Source organism: Trichechus manatus, unplaced genomic scaffold, assembly GCF_000243295.1.
Source record: "Trichechus manatus latirostris isolate Lorelei unplaced genomic scaffold, TriManLat1.0 scaffold00094, whole genome shotgun sequence".
NCBI lineage: Eukaryota > Metazoa > Chordata > Mammalia > Sirenia > Trichechidae > Trichechus > Trichechus manatus.
In genome coordinates, this window is record NW_004444030.1 from 1898007 (window position 1) to 1912522 (window position 14516).

Below are 14516 nucleotides of genomic sequence, written 5' to 3' on the forward strand. Positions count from 1 at the left end.
CTCCGTTCTCTGTCAGTTTTCTCACTCCATTTGGTGCTTGGCTGAGTTCTTTATCTCTTCATTTGATGTTTTAGGGTTTCAGGATTGATGTATTCTCTGTTTGGCTTAGTTTTTTGGATCTTTGCTGTGGAGGGATGGCATGGTGCTTCTGCCTAGAGCACCATTTTGCCGGAACTCCGAAATGTTCTTTTTGACGATGAATGCACCACCATTCCTCTTCAAGTTTTCATTCCCAGTGTAGTAGACCATAGGATTGTCCAATTCAAAATGGCCAATACCCATCCATTTCAGCTCACTAATGCCTAGGATATCAATGGTTATGTGTTCTGTTTCATTTCTGATGATTTCTAGTTTTACTAAATTCATACTTTGTATATTCCACTTTCTGATGATTAATGGACATTTGCAGCTGTTTCTTCTCATTTTGGTTTGTACCGCATCAGCTAATGAAGGTCCCAAAAGCTTGACTACATCCATGTCATTGAGGTCGATTCTACTTTGAGGAGACAACTCTTCCCCACTCGTGTTTTTAGTGCATTCCAACCTTGGGGGCTCAACTTCCGGCACTACATCAGACAATGTTCCACTGGTATTCATAAGGTTTTCACTGGCTAATTCTTTTCAGAAGTAGACTGCCGAACCCTTCTTCCTAGTCTGTCTTAGTCTGGAAGCTCAGCTGAAACCTGTCTGCCATGGGTGACCCTGCTAGTATTTGAATACTGGTGGTATAGCTTCCAACATCACAGCAACAGGCATGCCCCCACAGTATGACAAACTGACAGTCGCATGGAGGATCCACATGGGTGGCAGGATAAAAATGATCAAATGGACAATACTGCCATGTAGGTGGACTATACTGTATTGAATGGCTTGACAATTACATTGAAATATTGTTGTAATAATTCTGTTGTCAATAATGAAAATGCACGATAAAAAAAAAAAAACTTGTTGCTGTCTAGTTGATTCTCACTCATAGCAACCCTATAGGACAGAGTAGAACTATCCTGTAGGGTTTTCAAAGAGTACCTGGTGAATTCAAACTGCCGACCTTTTGGTTAGCAGATGTAGCTCTTAACCACTACACCACCAGGGTTTCCAAAATGCACAATAAGACTAATAATTCACTAGTGCCCTAAAGTACTCTACAGTTTTCTGAAGATAACTGAATATGTGTCTGTCATGGACTGAATTTTGTCCCCAGAAAATATGTGTCAACTTGGCTAGGCCATGATTCCCAGTATTGTGTGGTTGTCTTCCATTTTGTGATCTTATTATCCTCCATTTTGTGATATGTTGTAAATCCCAGCCTCTATGCCTGTGGTTATAGTCCCATTTGGGAATGAGCTGTTTTGTTAATGAGGCAGGATTAGGTCATGTTAATGAGGATTAGGTTATGTTTGTTATGTTAATGAGGTAGGATTAGGGTGGCATGTATCTTGAGTCACTGCCTTTCACTGCTTTAGAAGAGATAAAAGGAGAAGACAAGCAAGCAGGTAGAGGGGGACCTCCTACCACCAAGAAAGAAGACCTGGGAGCGAAGCGTTTCCTGTGGACCCAGGGTCCCTGTGCTGAGAATCTCTTAAACCCAGGAGAAGATGGAAGCAAAGACCTTCCCCCAGAGCTGAAAAAAGAGAGAAAGCCTTCCTCTATAGCTGATGCCTTGTTTGGACTTCTAGCCTCTTAAACTGTAAGAGAATAAATTTCTATCTGTTACATCCACCCACTTGTGGTATTTCTGTTATAGCAGCACTAGATAACTAAAAGACAGTTTCCTTTTCAACATTCCTACTTAACAGATTCATACTGATAGCCTTAGGTCCAAATGGGTAGTTGGCACTTCATCTGCCTTATTTCACAACTCTCTCTTCCTTCGACTTCCGTGAAGTCATGCAATCTGTTGGTCTTTTACTTTGCAGTGTAGTAGAAAGAAGTGTAGGAAAATTTGTGCCATCTGTCATTAACTAGCTACTACCTCTCTGGACTTCAGTAATCTCAGTTGTGTAAAGGGGGATAATATCATACTCAACCAAAGCAAGATTTAGGAGCAGGTAATCTAGTATCTCTTTCCACTGGTGAGGTAACAAATGTCTTTGATGCAAGACCTCATAGCTTTTTTTTTTTTTTTTTTCATGTTTCAGTCTCTAATCCATAAAGCATTCATGAGAATTCACTTACTTAAGTCTCTGCTATGCTTCAGCTCTGCTCTGTTTATATATAATTAGAACAAATGGTGGCTTGGATTTGCCTCCTTCTCGCTCTGACTTTCCTCCCCATTTTATCAGAATATGCTTATTATCTTTGTTTCCTCTGAAAAATAGGCATTTTAAGTTCCCGAGACCATTGCTTTCACACCAAATGAATAAAGAACAGGGCTTCGAACTGGTTCGTTCCGGTTCGACCTCCTGCTGAGAGTTTGCATTTACAGCCGAGATATACTGAATCAAAATTTACATTTTAACAAGAGCCCCAGGTGATTCTTATGTATAATAAATTTTGAGAACCACTGCTCTACTGATCGTTCTCAGAATTGGCCCCTAACCAGCAGCATTAGCATCACCTGGGAACTTGTTAGAAATGCAAATTCTCTTAGTAAGAAGGTAGCTATAAAATCTTGTTTAATGGTATATTTTCTGATTCCTGCAGGGTTCTAGATTTAACAGGGTCATGATGTCACATGCTCTGTTGATTGTCTCAGGCTGAGCCAGTAGCCCAAGACACATGAAGGGAAAAACTAAGGAACTTCTTCCTGACCAACACCTTGCAGTATAGCAAAAGGAACAGAACTTTTAAGACCCCCAACCTTTACTTAGAGGGTTTATTAATGACCTAGAATTCCAATCATTCTCTACTGTCATGGCCACTGAACTTACTAAGTGGTGGCAGGCTGGCCTTGAGTGTAGATATCATTTATCAATGGTAAGAACACCCTGAGGTAAAGATGAGTAGGAAATGAGTATAGAAGAATGAATATAAAAATGCTGGTTTTCAGAAGGGCACATCAAATTTTGGCAGTTGTTCCAAAAGGAACCTAAGAGGTACATTGTTGAAGAAATGATAATCCATTGGGGATAGGAGAGAAGGCCACATTGATAAATTATGTATTTGATGTCCTTCTGCCTCCCTTGTCACTGCCATTTTCTTTCCTCAGCATTACAATATCTGTACTGTCGCCTAGTTTTTTTAAATATTAATTTGCTGTCAAATTAATTATCCCAAAGTGTGAGCTGATAAAGTTCTTATACTAGCAAAACATTATTGTATAATGTTAAGAGCTACAGCTGCTAACCAAAAGGTCGGCAGTTCGAATCCACCAGGCTCTCCTTGGAAACCCTGTGTGGCAGTTTTCCTCTGTCCTATAGGGTCGCTGTGAATCAGAACCAACTCGACAGCAATGGAATTTTTTTTTTATATTATTTATCTTTTGAAGTAATTCTGTAAAGTAAGTATTTTTATCTTCATTGTAATAATGTTAAAACTGAGGCTCAGGAGTTATTTACCCAAGATTACACTGCCAAATGGGAATCTAAGTCTTTTAACTCTTATGCACACTATGTCGTCTCACTCTTTGGACCACTCTCAGGGGGCAATTATCATTTCAGAGGAGACAGTAAGCCTTGGAATGCGGTTGTAGTTGTGGAAAGGTGAGGTACAAAGGAGAACATGTTAGAGAAGAAGGCTCTGCTCAGTGTTTCTTCAGATCTCTTCAGGTATCAGCTGACTATCCCTGCCCTTTCTCCACTTCCTGCTCCTGGCTGTACCCACATAGTTTCTGCAGGCATTTACTCAATTACCTGGGGATAATTAAATTTGCATTTTGGAGCTATTGTTATCATCCGTGCAAGTCTTTGAGACAATTTAGGAATTTATTGTGTATCAGTGATGGCAAATGGATTTCAACTCCTGGCCAAGTCTAATAGATTGTTAGTGGCTACCTCCTTGAACAGAATTCTAAGGCTATATCTGAGCTCGGCAGAAAAGCATCATGATTGATTACCAATGTCTGCCAAGCCTCCTCATGGACAGGATATATGCAGTGTATTTGTATATGATGTCTGCAGTGTATTTGTCATTTCTGGTGTATACAGAGACATAGGTGTTGGTTAGCCTTAGAATGATTCCCAGAGCTCATTGATTCCAATCTCCTCATTTTACAAATTAGAGAGTCAAAGCTTAGAGGGGGAAGTACCTTATCCCATCTCACTGCACTGGTGCTGTGTCACTTAAAGACAAAGGACTCTTTTGATCTGTTATTCTAGTTCAATTCCTCAACTCCATGCAACGGTGCGAGGCACTGTATACCACCTGTTGCCATCGAGTCAACTCCAACTCTTGCAACCACATGTATGTCAGAGTAGAACAGTGCTCTACAGGGTTTTTGATGGCTGATTTTTCAAAAGTAGTTCGCCAAGCTTTTCTTCTGAGGTACCTCTGGGTGAACTGGAACCTCCAACCTTTCAGTCAGCAGCCAAGTGTGTTAACTGTTTACATCACCCAGAGACTCTGTATAAGGAGTAGGTATTCTGCCCCTGCTTATATTCCTTTTGAAAATATTTCTCAGCTTCCCATACTTATTCTCCAGCTATCCAGAATTCTTCTGCCACATTTCGCTGTCACCTGCCTTGAACACTTCTCTCCGTAGGGTTCCACCTGACCTGCCCGTATGTACTATGCCTCATGCTGCAGATCTATCCTTCCACCCATCTGACCTCCATCAAAACTGATCTATCTTATGTCCCTCGCTGTTAGGTCATTGTGTCATACACAAACATACTAAAAGACGAGCATTGCTTAATACCCCTCCCATGAAATATATGGGTTATAAAAATGGAATTCTTAGAGACACAAAGTCTTAATCCCAAGACAAAAATCTGAAATGATTGGAGTTTGGAGTACTAGAGGCAGCTGCTCCTCATGGAACATGAGATATTTTGGCAGAAACTCCTTCAGCACCAGCCATCAAGTCAGGGCCAGTCCTGATTTTACAAACACCCCAGTATAATTTGTTCTATCACCTCACATTCACCAAACCTTCCAACCCTTTGATTCCCTATCTTTTATATGGCTGATGATAACTCTTACTAGTTGTCCACATTTTACAGCTATAAAAATCAAAGACACACAGGAGTGACGATTTGACCTAAGTCTCTTATGCAAGTTATATTCAGGGCTGGGATGAACAATTGCTGCTTGCAGTTACAGCTGCACCTCCCTGCTCTTTAGCCCACAGAGCTATCCTGCTGCTCTTCACATTTCCGTCAAAAACCAATTTTTCTCCTCACCCTGCACACTTCAATAGAATCTGGAAGTATTAAGTTCTCATTAATGATACTTGCTTTTCAAACCTACAGTGACTCTTTCGTGGATATATATTGTATCTTGTTTAAACTCCCAACTTTATTTTAAAGTCTCAAACAAAACTTCCTTCCTGCATGAAGATGTGGGATTCAAACATAACTGCTTATCTGGTGGTACTAGAACTCAGAGTATGAACTAACAGGCACTGTGTCACCCTGTCAGCTATCTGAGCTCTATTTAGGTCCAGTTGGTGGTCCTGAGAAATGTTAGATTCTATCCTTGCATCTGTGGCTATGGCAGGGGCTGTGCTTTGCCTCAGGAATGGAGGTTAATGTCAAAGATTGTAGCCACGGTTCTAATATACCACAAAACGTTCCTTTCACAAAAGAGTTTATGGGAGTAGGAGTAAGTTGGGCTGGCGTTAAGTGTTTACAAGTCACTTGAAGAGGGTTTCTGGAACCAAGAGACAGCACTGTAAACTTATGAGGTAGCTAAAAAAAATAAGCAGCTCCGTAGTGTCTTGAATTGGCATAAGAGATCTCTTATTATCATATTTAACATTAACTGAGTATCTAAATGTGCAGGCTCTGGATAGAAACTATTTACATGTCTCATTTATAATTTACACAACAACACATCACAAGTTAGATACCTTATGTCTGTTTTAAAGATAGATGGTCCAGACTGAGTGAAAGCTGCTACCTTGACCAACGTCACCTACAACCTGTCAATGATGGAATCAGGATTTGAACTCAGTTCTCTCTGACCCAATTGTCCCTGCTTTTTTATATGCTAAACTACCCTGGCTTCTAAAATCTGTATGCAACAAGGGAAATTACAGCCTATTAAGAAACCCGAACAAATGTTAGAGGCAGTTTCCTGCATTATATTTTAAAAGAATTAATTAATATTCTACGCTGCTCTATGGCCAGCATGAGCTTTGAAACATAGTGATTAGCTGGACTGAATTAGGCAGTAAATAAGGAAAGCAGAAGCCTAAATGATGTGACTTGAGTGGCAATGGGAAGGTCACTTTTGCTTCCTGTCACCACACCTGGACTTTCATAAAATTATTCACTGTCAGAGATGGAAGAAACTTTCTGGATCATCTTGTTTTACCCTTTTATTTTATAAGTGAGGAACCTAGGCTCAGATTTGTAAACTGACATCCCGAGATCTCACTACCAGTTAATACACAAACAAAAAGTCATGATTTAATGCATATAAAGCTTTTAGGTCTCTCACCTTACCCAAACCCATTGCCATGCTGATCCCGACTCATAAAGACCCTACAGGAAGAGTAGAACTGCTTCATAGGGTTTCCAAGGAGCAGCTGGTGGATTCAAACTGCTGACCTTTTGGTTAGCAGCTGAGCTCTTAACCACTGTGCCACCAGGGTTCCAGGTCTTTTACAGTCCTGATGAAAAACGCAAGTACCCAAGGTAAGGGTTAAAAATAGATTTCATAATGGACCAGAACTACCACAGCCTTCACCAGACTGAGTCCAGCACAACTAGATGGTGCCCAGCTACCGCCATCGACTGCTCTGACAGAAATCACAATAGAAGGTCCCAGACAGGGCTGGGGTAAAATGTAGAACAAAACTGAAACTCACAAAAAAAGACCAGACTAACTGGTCTGACAGAGACTGGAGAAACCCCGAGAGTATGGCCCCCGGACACCCTTTTAAATCGGTACTAAAGTCACTCCTGAAGTTCACCCTTCAGCCAAAGATTAGACAAGCCCATAAAACAAACAATAATACATGTAGCTCAACCATGTATACAAGAGTAAATGGGCACTCCACCCCAGGGACAAGGACGAGAAGGCAGGAGGGGACAGGAAAGCTGGACAAATGGAAACTGGGAACCCAAGGTTGAGAAGGGGAGAGTGTTTCCAGGTCGAGGGGCTGGCAACCAATGTCACAAAACAAGACGTGTATTATTTAATGAGAAACTAATTTGCTCTGTAAACCTTCATCTAAAGCACAATGAAAAGAAATATTTAGTGGGAAAAAATAGATTTTGTCATGAACAGTGCTGTAGTGATTGGTGTGCATGTATCTGTGTTCCTGCTTTCAATTATATATATATACTTAACATAATAAAAAAAAAAACAGAAAAAATAGATTTTGTCATATATCAGCTCAGATTCCCTAGAAGTAGTTAACTGAATTATTATGTTAACAAGGATCTGGAGGCTCCATCTAGAAACAATGGCAAAGTGTTCCATGATTCATTATTGAAGGCTTCTCTACCTACTGGAAGGAGAATTCAGCAGCACATATGCTACCTATTGTCCATTTCTGATCCATGGGATGAAAATCTCTTCAATTCCTTATCAGTAGAGTGAAAAAAGTTTGGCCCTAGCATCAGAAGACCTACTTTCTATCCTGACTAAAATGTGTCCTTGGATGAATACCTCAATGTCCTTTAACCTAAGTTTCCTCCTCTATAAAAGGGGCTAGTTAGAGCTGCTGATACCTGTGATGATTGCAATGAAGTGACACAAGTGGATGTACTTCGCAAATGTAGGAACTACTCTTCATAGTTGAAAGCCAAGAAGTAACTGGGCCCAGAAGAAGGGAAAGGGAATTCCAATTGATAGAAAAATACCACTTGTCAATTTTTCTGGAGCTAATCATGAGGCAAAAATTGACACAAAGGCTAGGATTTCTCCCAGAAGAGACAGGATCTCGATTCAGTTTTAAAGGGAAGAATTTGGCCGTACTGAGAATCCTCTGAGTTTGATCTGATCAAACAGTGGAGAGAAAAAGTATAACTTTTTTTGTGAGGGTTTACCAACCTTTTCAGGTTCCTGGGAGTTCTTCTTAATTAAGATCCTAATTTCCTTAGGAAACTGATATTATGACTCCATTCCCAAACTGGGGCTGGGGTGGTTGGCAGTTCTTTCTAACAATGTTTTAATTTGAATGAATGCATACTCCACTCTGGCCTGGCTTTCTAGGCCCTCTACAGTCTCGCTCTGGTCTTTCCTCACGTTTCTCTCCTTCTGTCCCCTACTCCTCAGCCAGACTCTGCTCTAAAGAGGTTTTCCTCCCTCCCTTCTTACTCCCTAGAAATTCACTCAACTGGAATATTTTATATGAACTCAACATATTCAAAACAGAACTCACCATGGTTCTCCCCCACAACGTTCTTCTGTCCATCTCAGTTGGCTCAGCCAGAAACCTAAGAGCTATTCTTGACACTTCCCCATCCCTCACACCACTCACTTTCTGTTAATTGTCATATTCTATCATATTCCCCTGAATCCATCCACTTCTCTTCACCACCACTGCTATCTCCCTGGCCCAGGCCACCATCATTTCTCCTCTAGATACCTAGCTTACTCCACAAATTTCCTAACTAGTCTCTTTGTCTCCTAGAGCTGGAATGCTCTTTCCAAATTACACATCTGATCATGTTACATTCCTGGTTATATTACTCCAGTTGCTCTTTGGAAACAGAACTTTCAAGATCTTCCAAGCTCAAGCTCGAGTCACATCTCTTGGTACTTCTTCGTGCCCTTGAGCTAACCATTCTGAGTTTAATTCAGTTTCTGGAACTCAGCATGTTCTCCATCACTTCCAGGTGTACCTACACTACTCCTTCTGTCTGGAACACTTTGCCTGCCTCTCTTCACCTGGTCAGATTATACTTAACCTTCAGGTCTCAGCTTAATTGTTAGGTACTCAAGCAGACCTTGCCTGACGCTCTAAATTAGATTTGATTCTCCTCTTTCCATATGTTCCCAAAGCACCATGTACTTCACGGTCATCATATCTTATCATAATCACTTCTCCATTATTGCTTTTTGTCACTAGTCCTTTAGCTCTGTTAGGGCAGGGATCCATGTAAGTCTTGTTCATTTTTTGTATCCATAATTTCCAAGAGCTTACTAGCGCCCAGTAAGTACTTATTGAATGTATGTATGTGTGTATGTATGTATATGTTCTTTCCAGTCTCTGTGGGTCACAGTCCTACTCACTCTTCAAAGTCTACCATTTAAACCTTTTCTATGAACACTTTCTTCATTTCCCCACCCCCCTGTGATATTTACTTCAAATTCTTAAACACATTATGGGCACCAATCGTATGGTACTGCATATTTTTCTTTCTGAGTTATAACTATTGTCATCCTTTGTCATCTCCTCCCATCTTCTGAGAGCAAGAGTGTATGTAGTTTACTTCACACACTCTCCCAATGTCCACCTCAAAGCCTTGTATATTAATAGATTTCAATTATATCTGACTTCTTAAATCAACCTAAAGAACTGCTCAGATAGGGCTAATTAATAAACAGCAAGCATTTTATAGAAATTGAACAGTTTGGGACAATTAATTTTCACTACACATACCTGACTGGGCTTAAGATGATAGAGCTAGAGAATGTCCCTTGATTTTGGTATTTTCAGAACTGTTTTAGGTAACACAAAAAGAGATGACCACACTTTGAGGACTTATCCTCTAATGTGCAACAATTCCCCAAGTCGCAGATATAGTGGCAAGAATCAGCAAGTACTATTTATCTATTCTGCAATGTAAGGTTTATTCCAGATACCCTTTCTGATATATATATATATATATATATATGTATATATTTTTTTTCTCCTGAAAATGTCTATGAACCTCTGTGCATACAAGATAATTCTGTACGAAATGTTTCATTGCCCATACTAATGTGTATAGGGAAGATAAGATGAACTCTAAGATTCCTTCCAATTCTAAGAGTCTAGGACTCTATACACTAATTTATTTAAGCAGTAAGGCTGCCTGAGAGCTTTCGAATGCATACTACAATCGGGAGGCATAAGTTCAAATGCCAAATCTGTTGTTTATTACCACCTTAATCTTGGCTAAATTCATGCACACGGAATTTTTTTTTTTTTTTTTTTGCAAACACACTCTGTTCTGGGAATTGGGGATACAGTGGTGTACAGACAAAGTCTATTGAAAAAATAATCTAGCCGCTCTAAACATCAGTTTTGTCAACTCTAAAACAAGGTTAAAATGAGATGTAGTGGGTTGCCCTGCCTGAGAGGTGACTAACAAAGGGTTGTTAGGACAGGCTTACACCTCTTTGGGAATTTAAACAGGCAGCTCTCTGGGAATTAAAATAGGTGATTTGCTAAATTAAAAAACACTGGATTATTAGTTCGTGAGGGTTTTGCAACTAAGTAAAATATCCAGGCTTTTTTTTTTTTCTCTTTAAGAAACAGTCCTTTCAACCGCATTTGCGAGCTCCTTCAGGTAGGGCTTCACTTGTTTTGTTGATCCTTGTTTAAAACCAATGCTTAGTAGATTGTTGCTGTTGTCAGTTGCTGTCGAGTAGATTCCGACTCATAGTGACCCTATGTGCACAGAGTAGAACTGCTCCATAGGGTTTTCAAGGCTGTGACCTTTAGGAAGCAGTTTACAGGCCTGTCTTCCAAGGTGCCTGGTGGATTTGAACCACCAACATTTTGGCCAGTAGTCTAACCAAACTGCAAAATGTGGAGAATAATGCCACCCTGGCCTTGGGACCATTAATTGAGGGAGACTTTCTTCAAGTTCCTGCTTTGGTCATGTTATGCCAAGATCAGCTTCTAGAAACCAGTGCCCCTCAACAGCAGCCAGTTTGCTGGCATGTTGAGATTGCACATAGAAGTCCTCGAGGCTCCCTAGACAGTAACAGGGAAGGAAGAGTGGGGCCCATGGAGCAGGAGTGATTGCACTTTTGACTTCTAACCAGGATTCCAGGAGCACCAGAATTTGTGATGCTGAGGACGAACTGGGGCATATTGTTTTTGTACACATACCTATATAAAATGACTCATCGGTCCAGAAATAATGAATAAGAAAGTATTGTACAAGCTATAAAGTGGTTTACAAATGGACAGCATTAATAGATTCAGTTGTAGTTCGTTTAATGGTGACACTGATTGGCTAACAGTTTATCTTGCCACAGCCTCATGCCGTGCCTATCCAAGCAGTGCCCTCGTCAGGGCACAACCGCAATGACGGACAGACAGCTGGACAAGATGTGAAACATGTAGAGTAAAACTATTTACTTTTCTTGCATAAGTATTTTTAGCGCACTTATTTCTCTAAGAATTTGCAAAGCTTTAGTGGCTCTGAACTTTTCTGCCTCCCTGGGTGGTTTAATTTCTGAATGGTTTTAGTTAATACCAATTGATTTCAGCTGTAAGGGAATGTGTTGCCCTAACTAATTCCATTGCACTGGTAATCTCAAAGGAGGAACTGGGAACACCTTCCCTCCCTCTCTGCCCCTTCCCCGCATTTAGAAGTCAAGTTTATATCCCTATACCTATTCCATTTACATAATTTGTTTGCATTTTAATTGTCATGTAATTATTGCAACAAACCTGCTGTATAGATAATATCATCTTTTTTTTTCCACAAAGGGTTAAACTGACGCTCTGAGAGGTATATCGGCTTGCCCGTGGTTACAAGCATGCTGAGAAGCAGAACCAAGAGGAAGACATAGCACTTGTTAATTGTCAATCCAGGGCTCTTTGGGAACGCGGATGCCTCCTGGTTTATTGTAGCTGTTCATCCGACGCCCACATCAGCCAGAGGGAGACTCTCCCTCTGCTCCCTGCCCAAGCTGCTGGTCTCCCAGGATATGACCTTGGCTGACAGGAAGAAGAAAGGAGAAATCCTGTCAGCTACTAAACCGCTGCTGACCCGAATGTCTAGAGAGAGAAGGCAGAGACAGAGCACTAAGTGGAGTTGGCTGTCAGCAGCCTGGAGAAGGAAATTTAGGTGCCAGGGTCTCACACAAACCAGAGAATCAGCAACTTCTCAAGTTCAGCAGGAGTGTTGAGGCTGTGGGTATGTAACATTCTGTGACGGAGAGAGTACCACTAAATTTCTCTGAGAAACTTAGAAGAGATTAGGGGCTTGTCAGAAAATGAGACTGTTTTAAGTCAAATACAAGGACTTAGAAAGCAGATAGATGTGTATAATTCAAAGAAACAAAGATACTTTGAAAATCAATTTAAAGAGAATTGGCCTACATTTCAGAGGAATGGCTGTGTCCTTGAGTTTGATAATAAGAATAGTAGAATATATTCTCGGCTCCAAATTGTCATTTTTCTGAGCATGCCATTAAAATAATTTAGGCACAAAAACTAAAATAACACCTTCTCTTTAGTCTCTTTGCATTTGAAACAATTACATGGATCATGAAAAGAAAAAAGGTATTGTAGCTTTAGGTGTCTCCAGCATTTCAAACATCCTTTCTGAGTAGATTTTCTGCATCTTTAAAATGACCCAGTTTTGAAAATAATTGTTTGAAAAAAAAACAAAACCCCAGCATCTCTAAATATCAAGAAGTGTAGAAAAAGTGAAAGAGAACCATTTAAACAGTTGAGAGATTTAATTATAGAAAATCTTCATCAAAGTCAGTTTAATAAAGGTGAATTCCATTCTAGAACTTAGTAGAAACTTTCAGGAGCCTGGCATTGCTAAGATCTGTGAACAATATACAGGAATAAACCAGTTGCCGTGGAGTTGATTATGACTCATGGCAAGCCCACGTGTGTCAGAGTAGAAATGTGCTCCATGGGATTTTTGATGTCTGATTTTTTCAGAAGTAGAATGCCAGGCCTTTCTTCCAAGGCACCTCTGGGTGGACATGAACCTCAACATTTCAGTTAACAGCCAAGCACATTAACCATTGCACCACCTAGGGGCTCCATATACAGAAATATATGATATAATTTCTGCCATTAAGCAGTTTGGGATCTGTTGAAATGATAAGACATATACACTGAAACAATTAAAAAATAATACCCGGTAGAATTTACGTTTCACAGAAGCCATTTGCAACTGTCAGTCAGAAACTGGAGAAGTAGCTATGTTCTGGAGTACAGAAGGAAGGCTTCATGGAGGAGGAGGATTTTAGTGGGGCCTTAAAGGAAAGATAAGAGGCAGACAAAGAAAGAGAAGGAGTTTTCAGGCAGGAGGATACAGAAAGCTCGACTTCTGCGCTCAGAAACTCCTTTGGTGGGTTTCACAGCTTGCCTGTTCCCTCCTCTATCGCGTACTGTTGCAGTCCTGACCTCAGCTTGTGATAATCCTTTTCAAATATGATCACCCCGTATCTGAGACCACATCTCTGAACCTAATAGGGCCTTGGTATTTGTTACTTTTTGTCAGTTTATCCAACTTTCAGTCTTTGAAGCCTTGTGCAAAATCAGATACAAGATTCTGTTTATTCATTCATTCATTCCACAAATTCAACAAATGTTTATTGAGCATACCTTGAGTCAGGCACTTGTGCTAGTTGTTGGAGAGAAAATGGGAAACAAAAACAGCCGCTGTCTCTGCCCTCTTAACACTTACAGTCTTGCTGGAGTCATAGACATTAATTGAGTAGACACTAATAAATGTAAGTTTGCAATTATGTTAACCGTTTAATACAAATTGTCACATTTCCTTCAAAACTTGGCTATTTTCAGTCAACTGAATGCAAAATTAACACTTTCTTGCATCCTAAAATTTATTTTCTGTGCCAGTCTTTAAGTATGAATGCACTTTGAGTTTGAAAGGGAAAAAGCAATCCAACTTGATGATTCATTGGGTTCATTAATCTAAAATATATTTATTGACTATCTACTATGCTCTAAGCTCTGTGCAAGCACTATTGCGTAGAACGAGAAAAGAGGCATGCCTGTATAGAAAGCAGGGGATGGTAAGCACTTAAAAAGAAAAAAAAATACAGAGGATACAGAGAATAATATGGTGTTATGGACGATACAAAAAGAAAGCTTGTCCAGAAAAGAAGAGATGACCGCATTAAATACAGAGAAAAAGAGGAGAACATGAACTTAAAAGCATCAACCAGATGGGCAGTTTGGAGGTCCTTGGTAAAATTAACCAAGTGGAATATTAATCAAATGGGTTTTTTTTTGTCTTATCAAGAAAAAGGTCTAGCTACAGCATTGGAAAAATTTATGTTATTCATTTCTGATTGGATAAGAAATTGTAACTAAATGGTAAATCAACCCCAAACATTATGAAAAAAAAATATTGAGGATAGAATTATACCTTACACCATCTTTTTAAGTGCTTGCCTATAGTAGATTATTAGTTACATTTTTTTTATTTTTTATATTTTATTGTGCTTCAGGTGAAGGCTTACAGAACAAATAGTTTCTCATGAAACAGTAGTACACATGTTGTTTTATGACATTGGTTAACAACCCCACAACA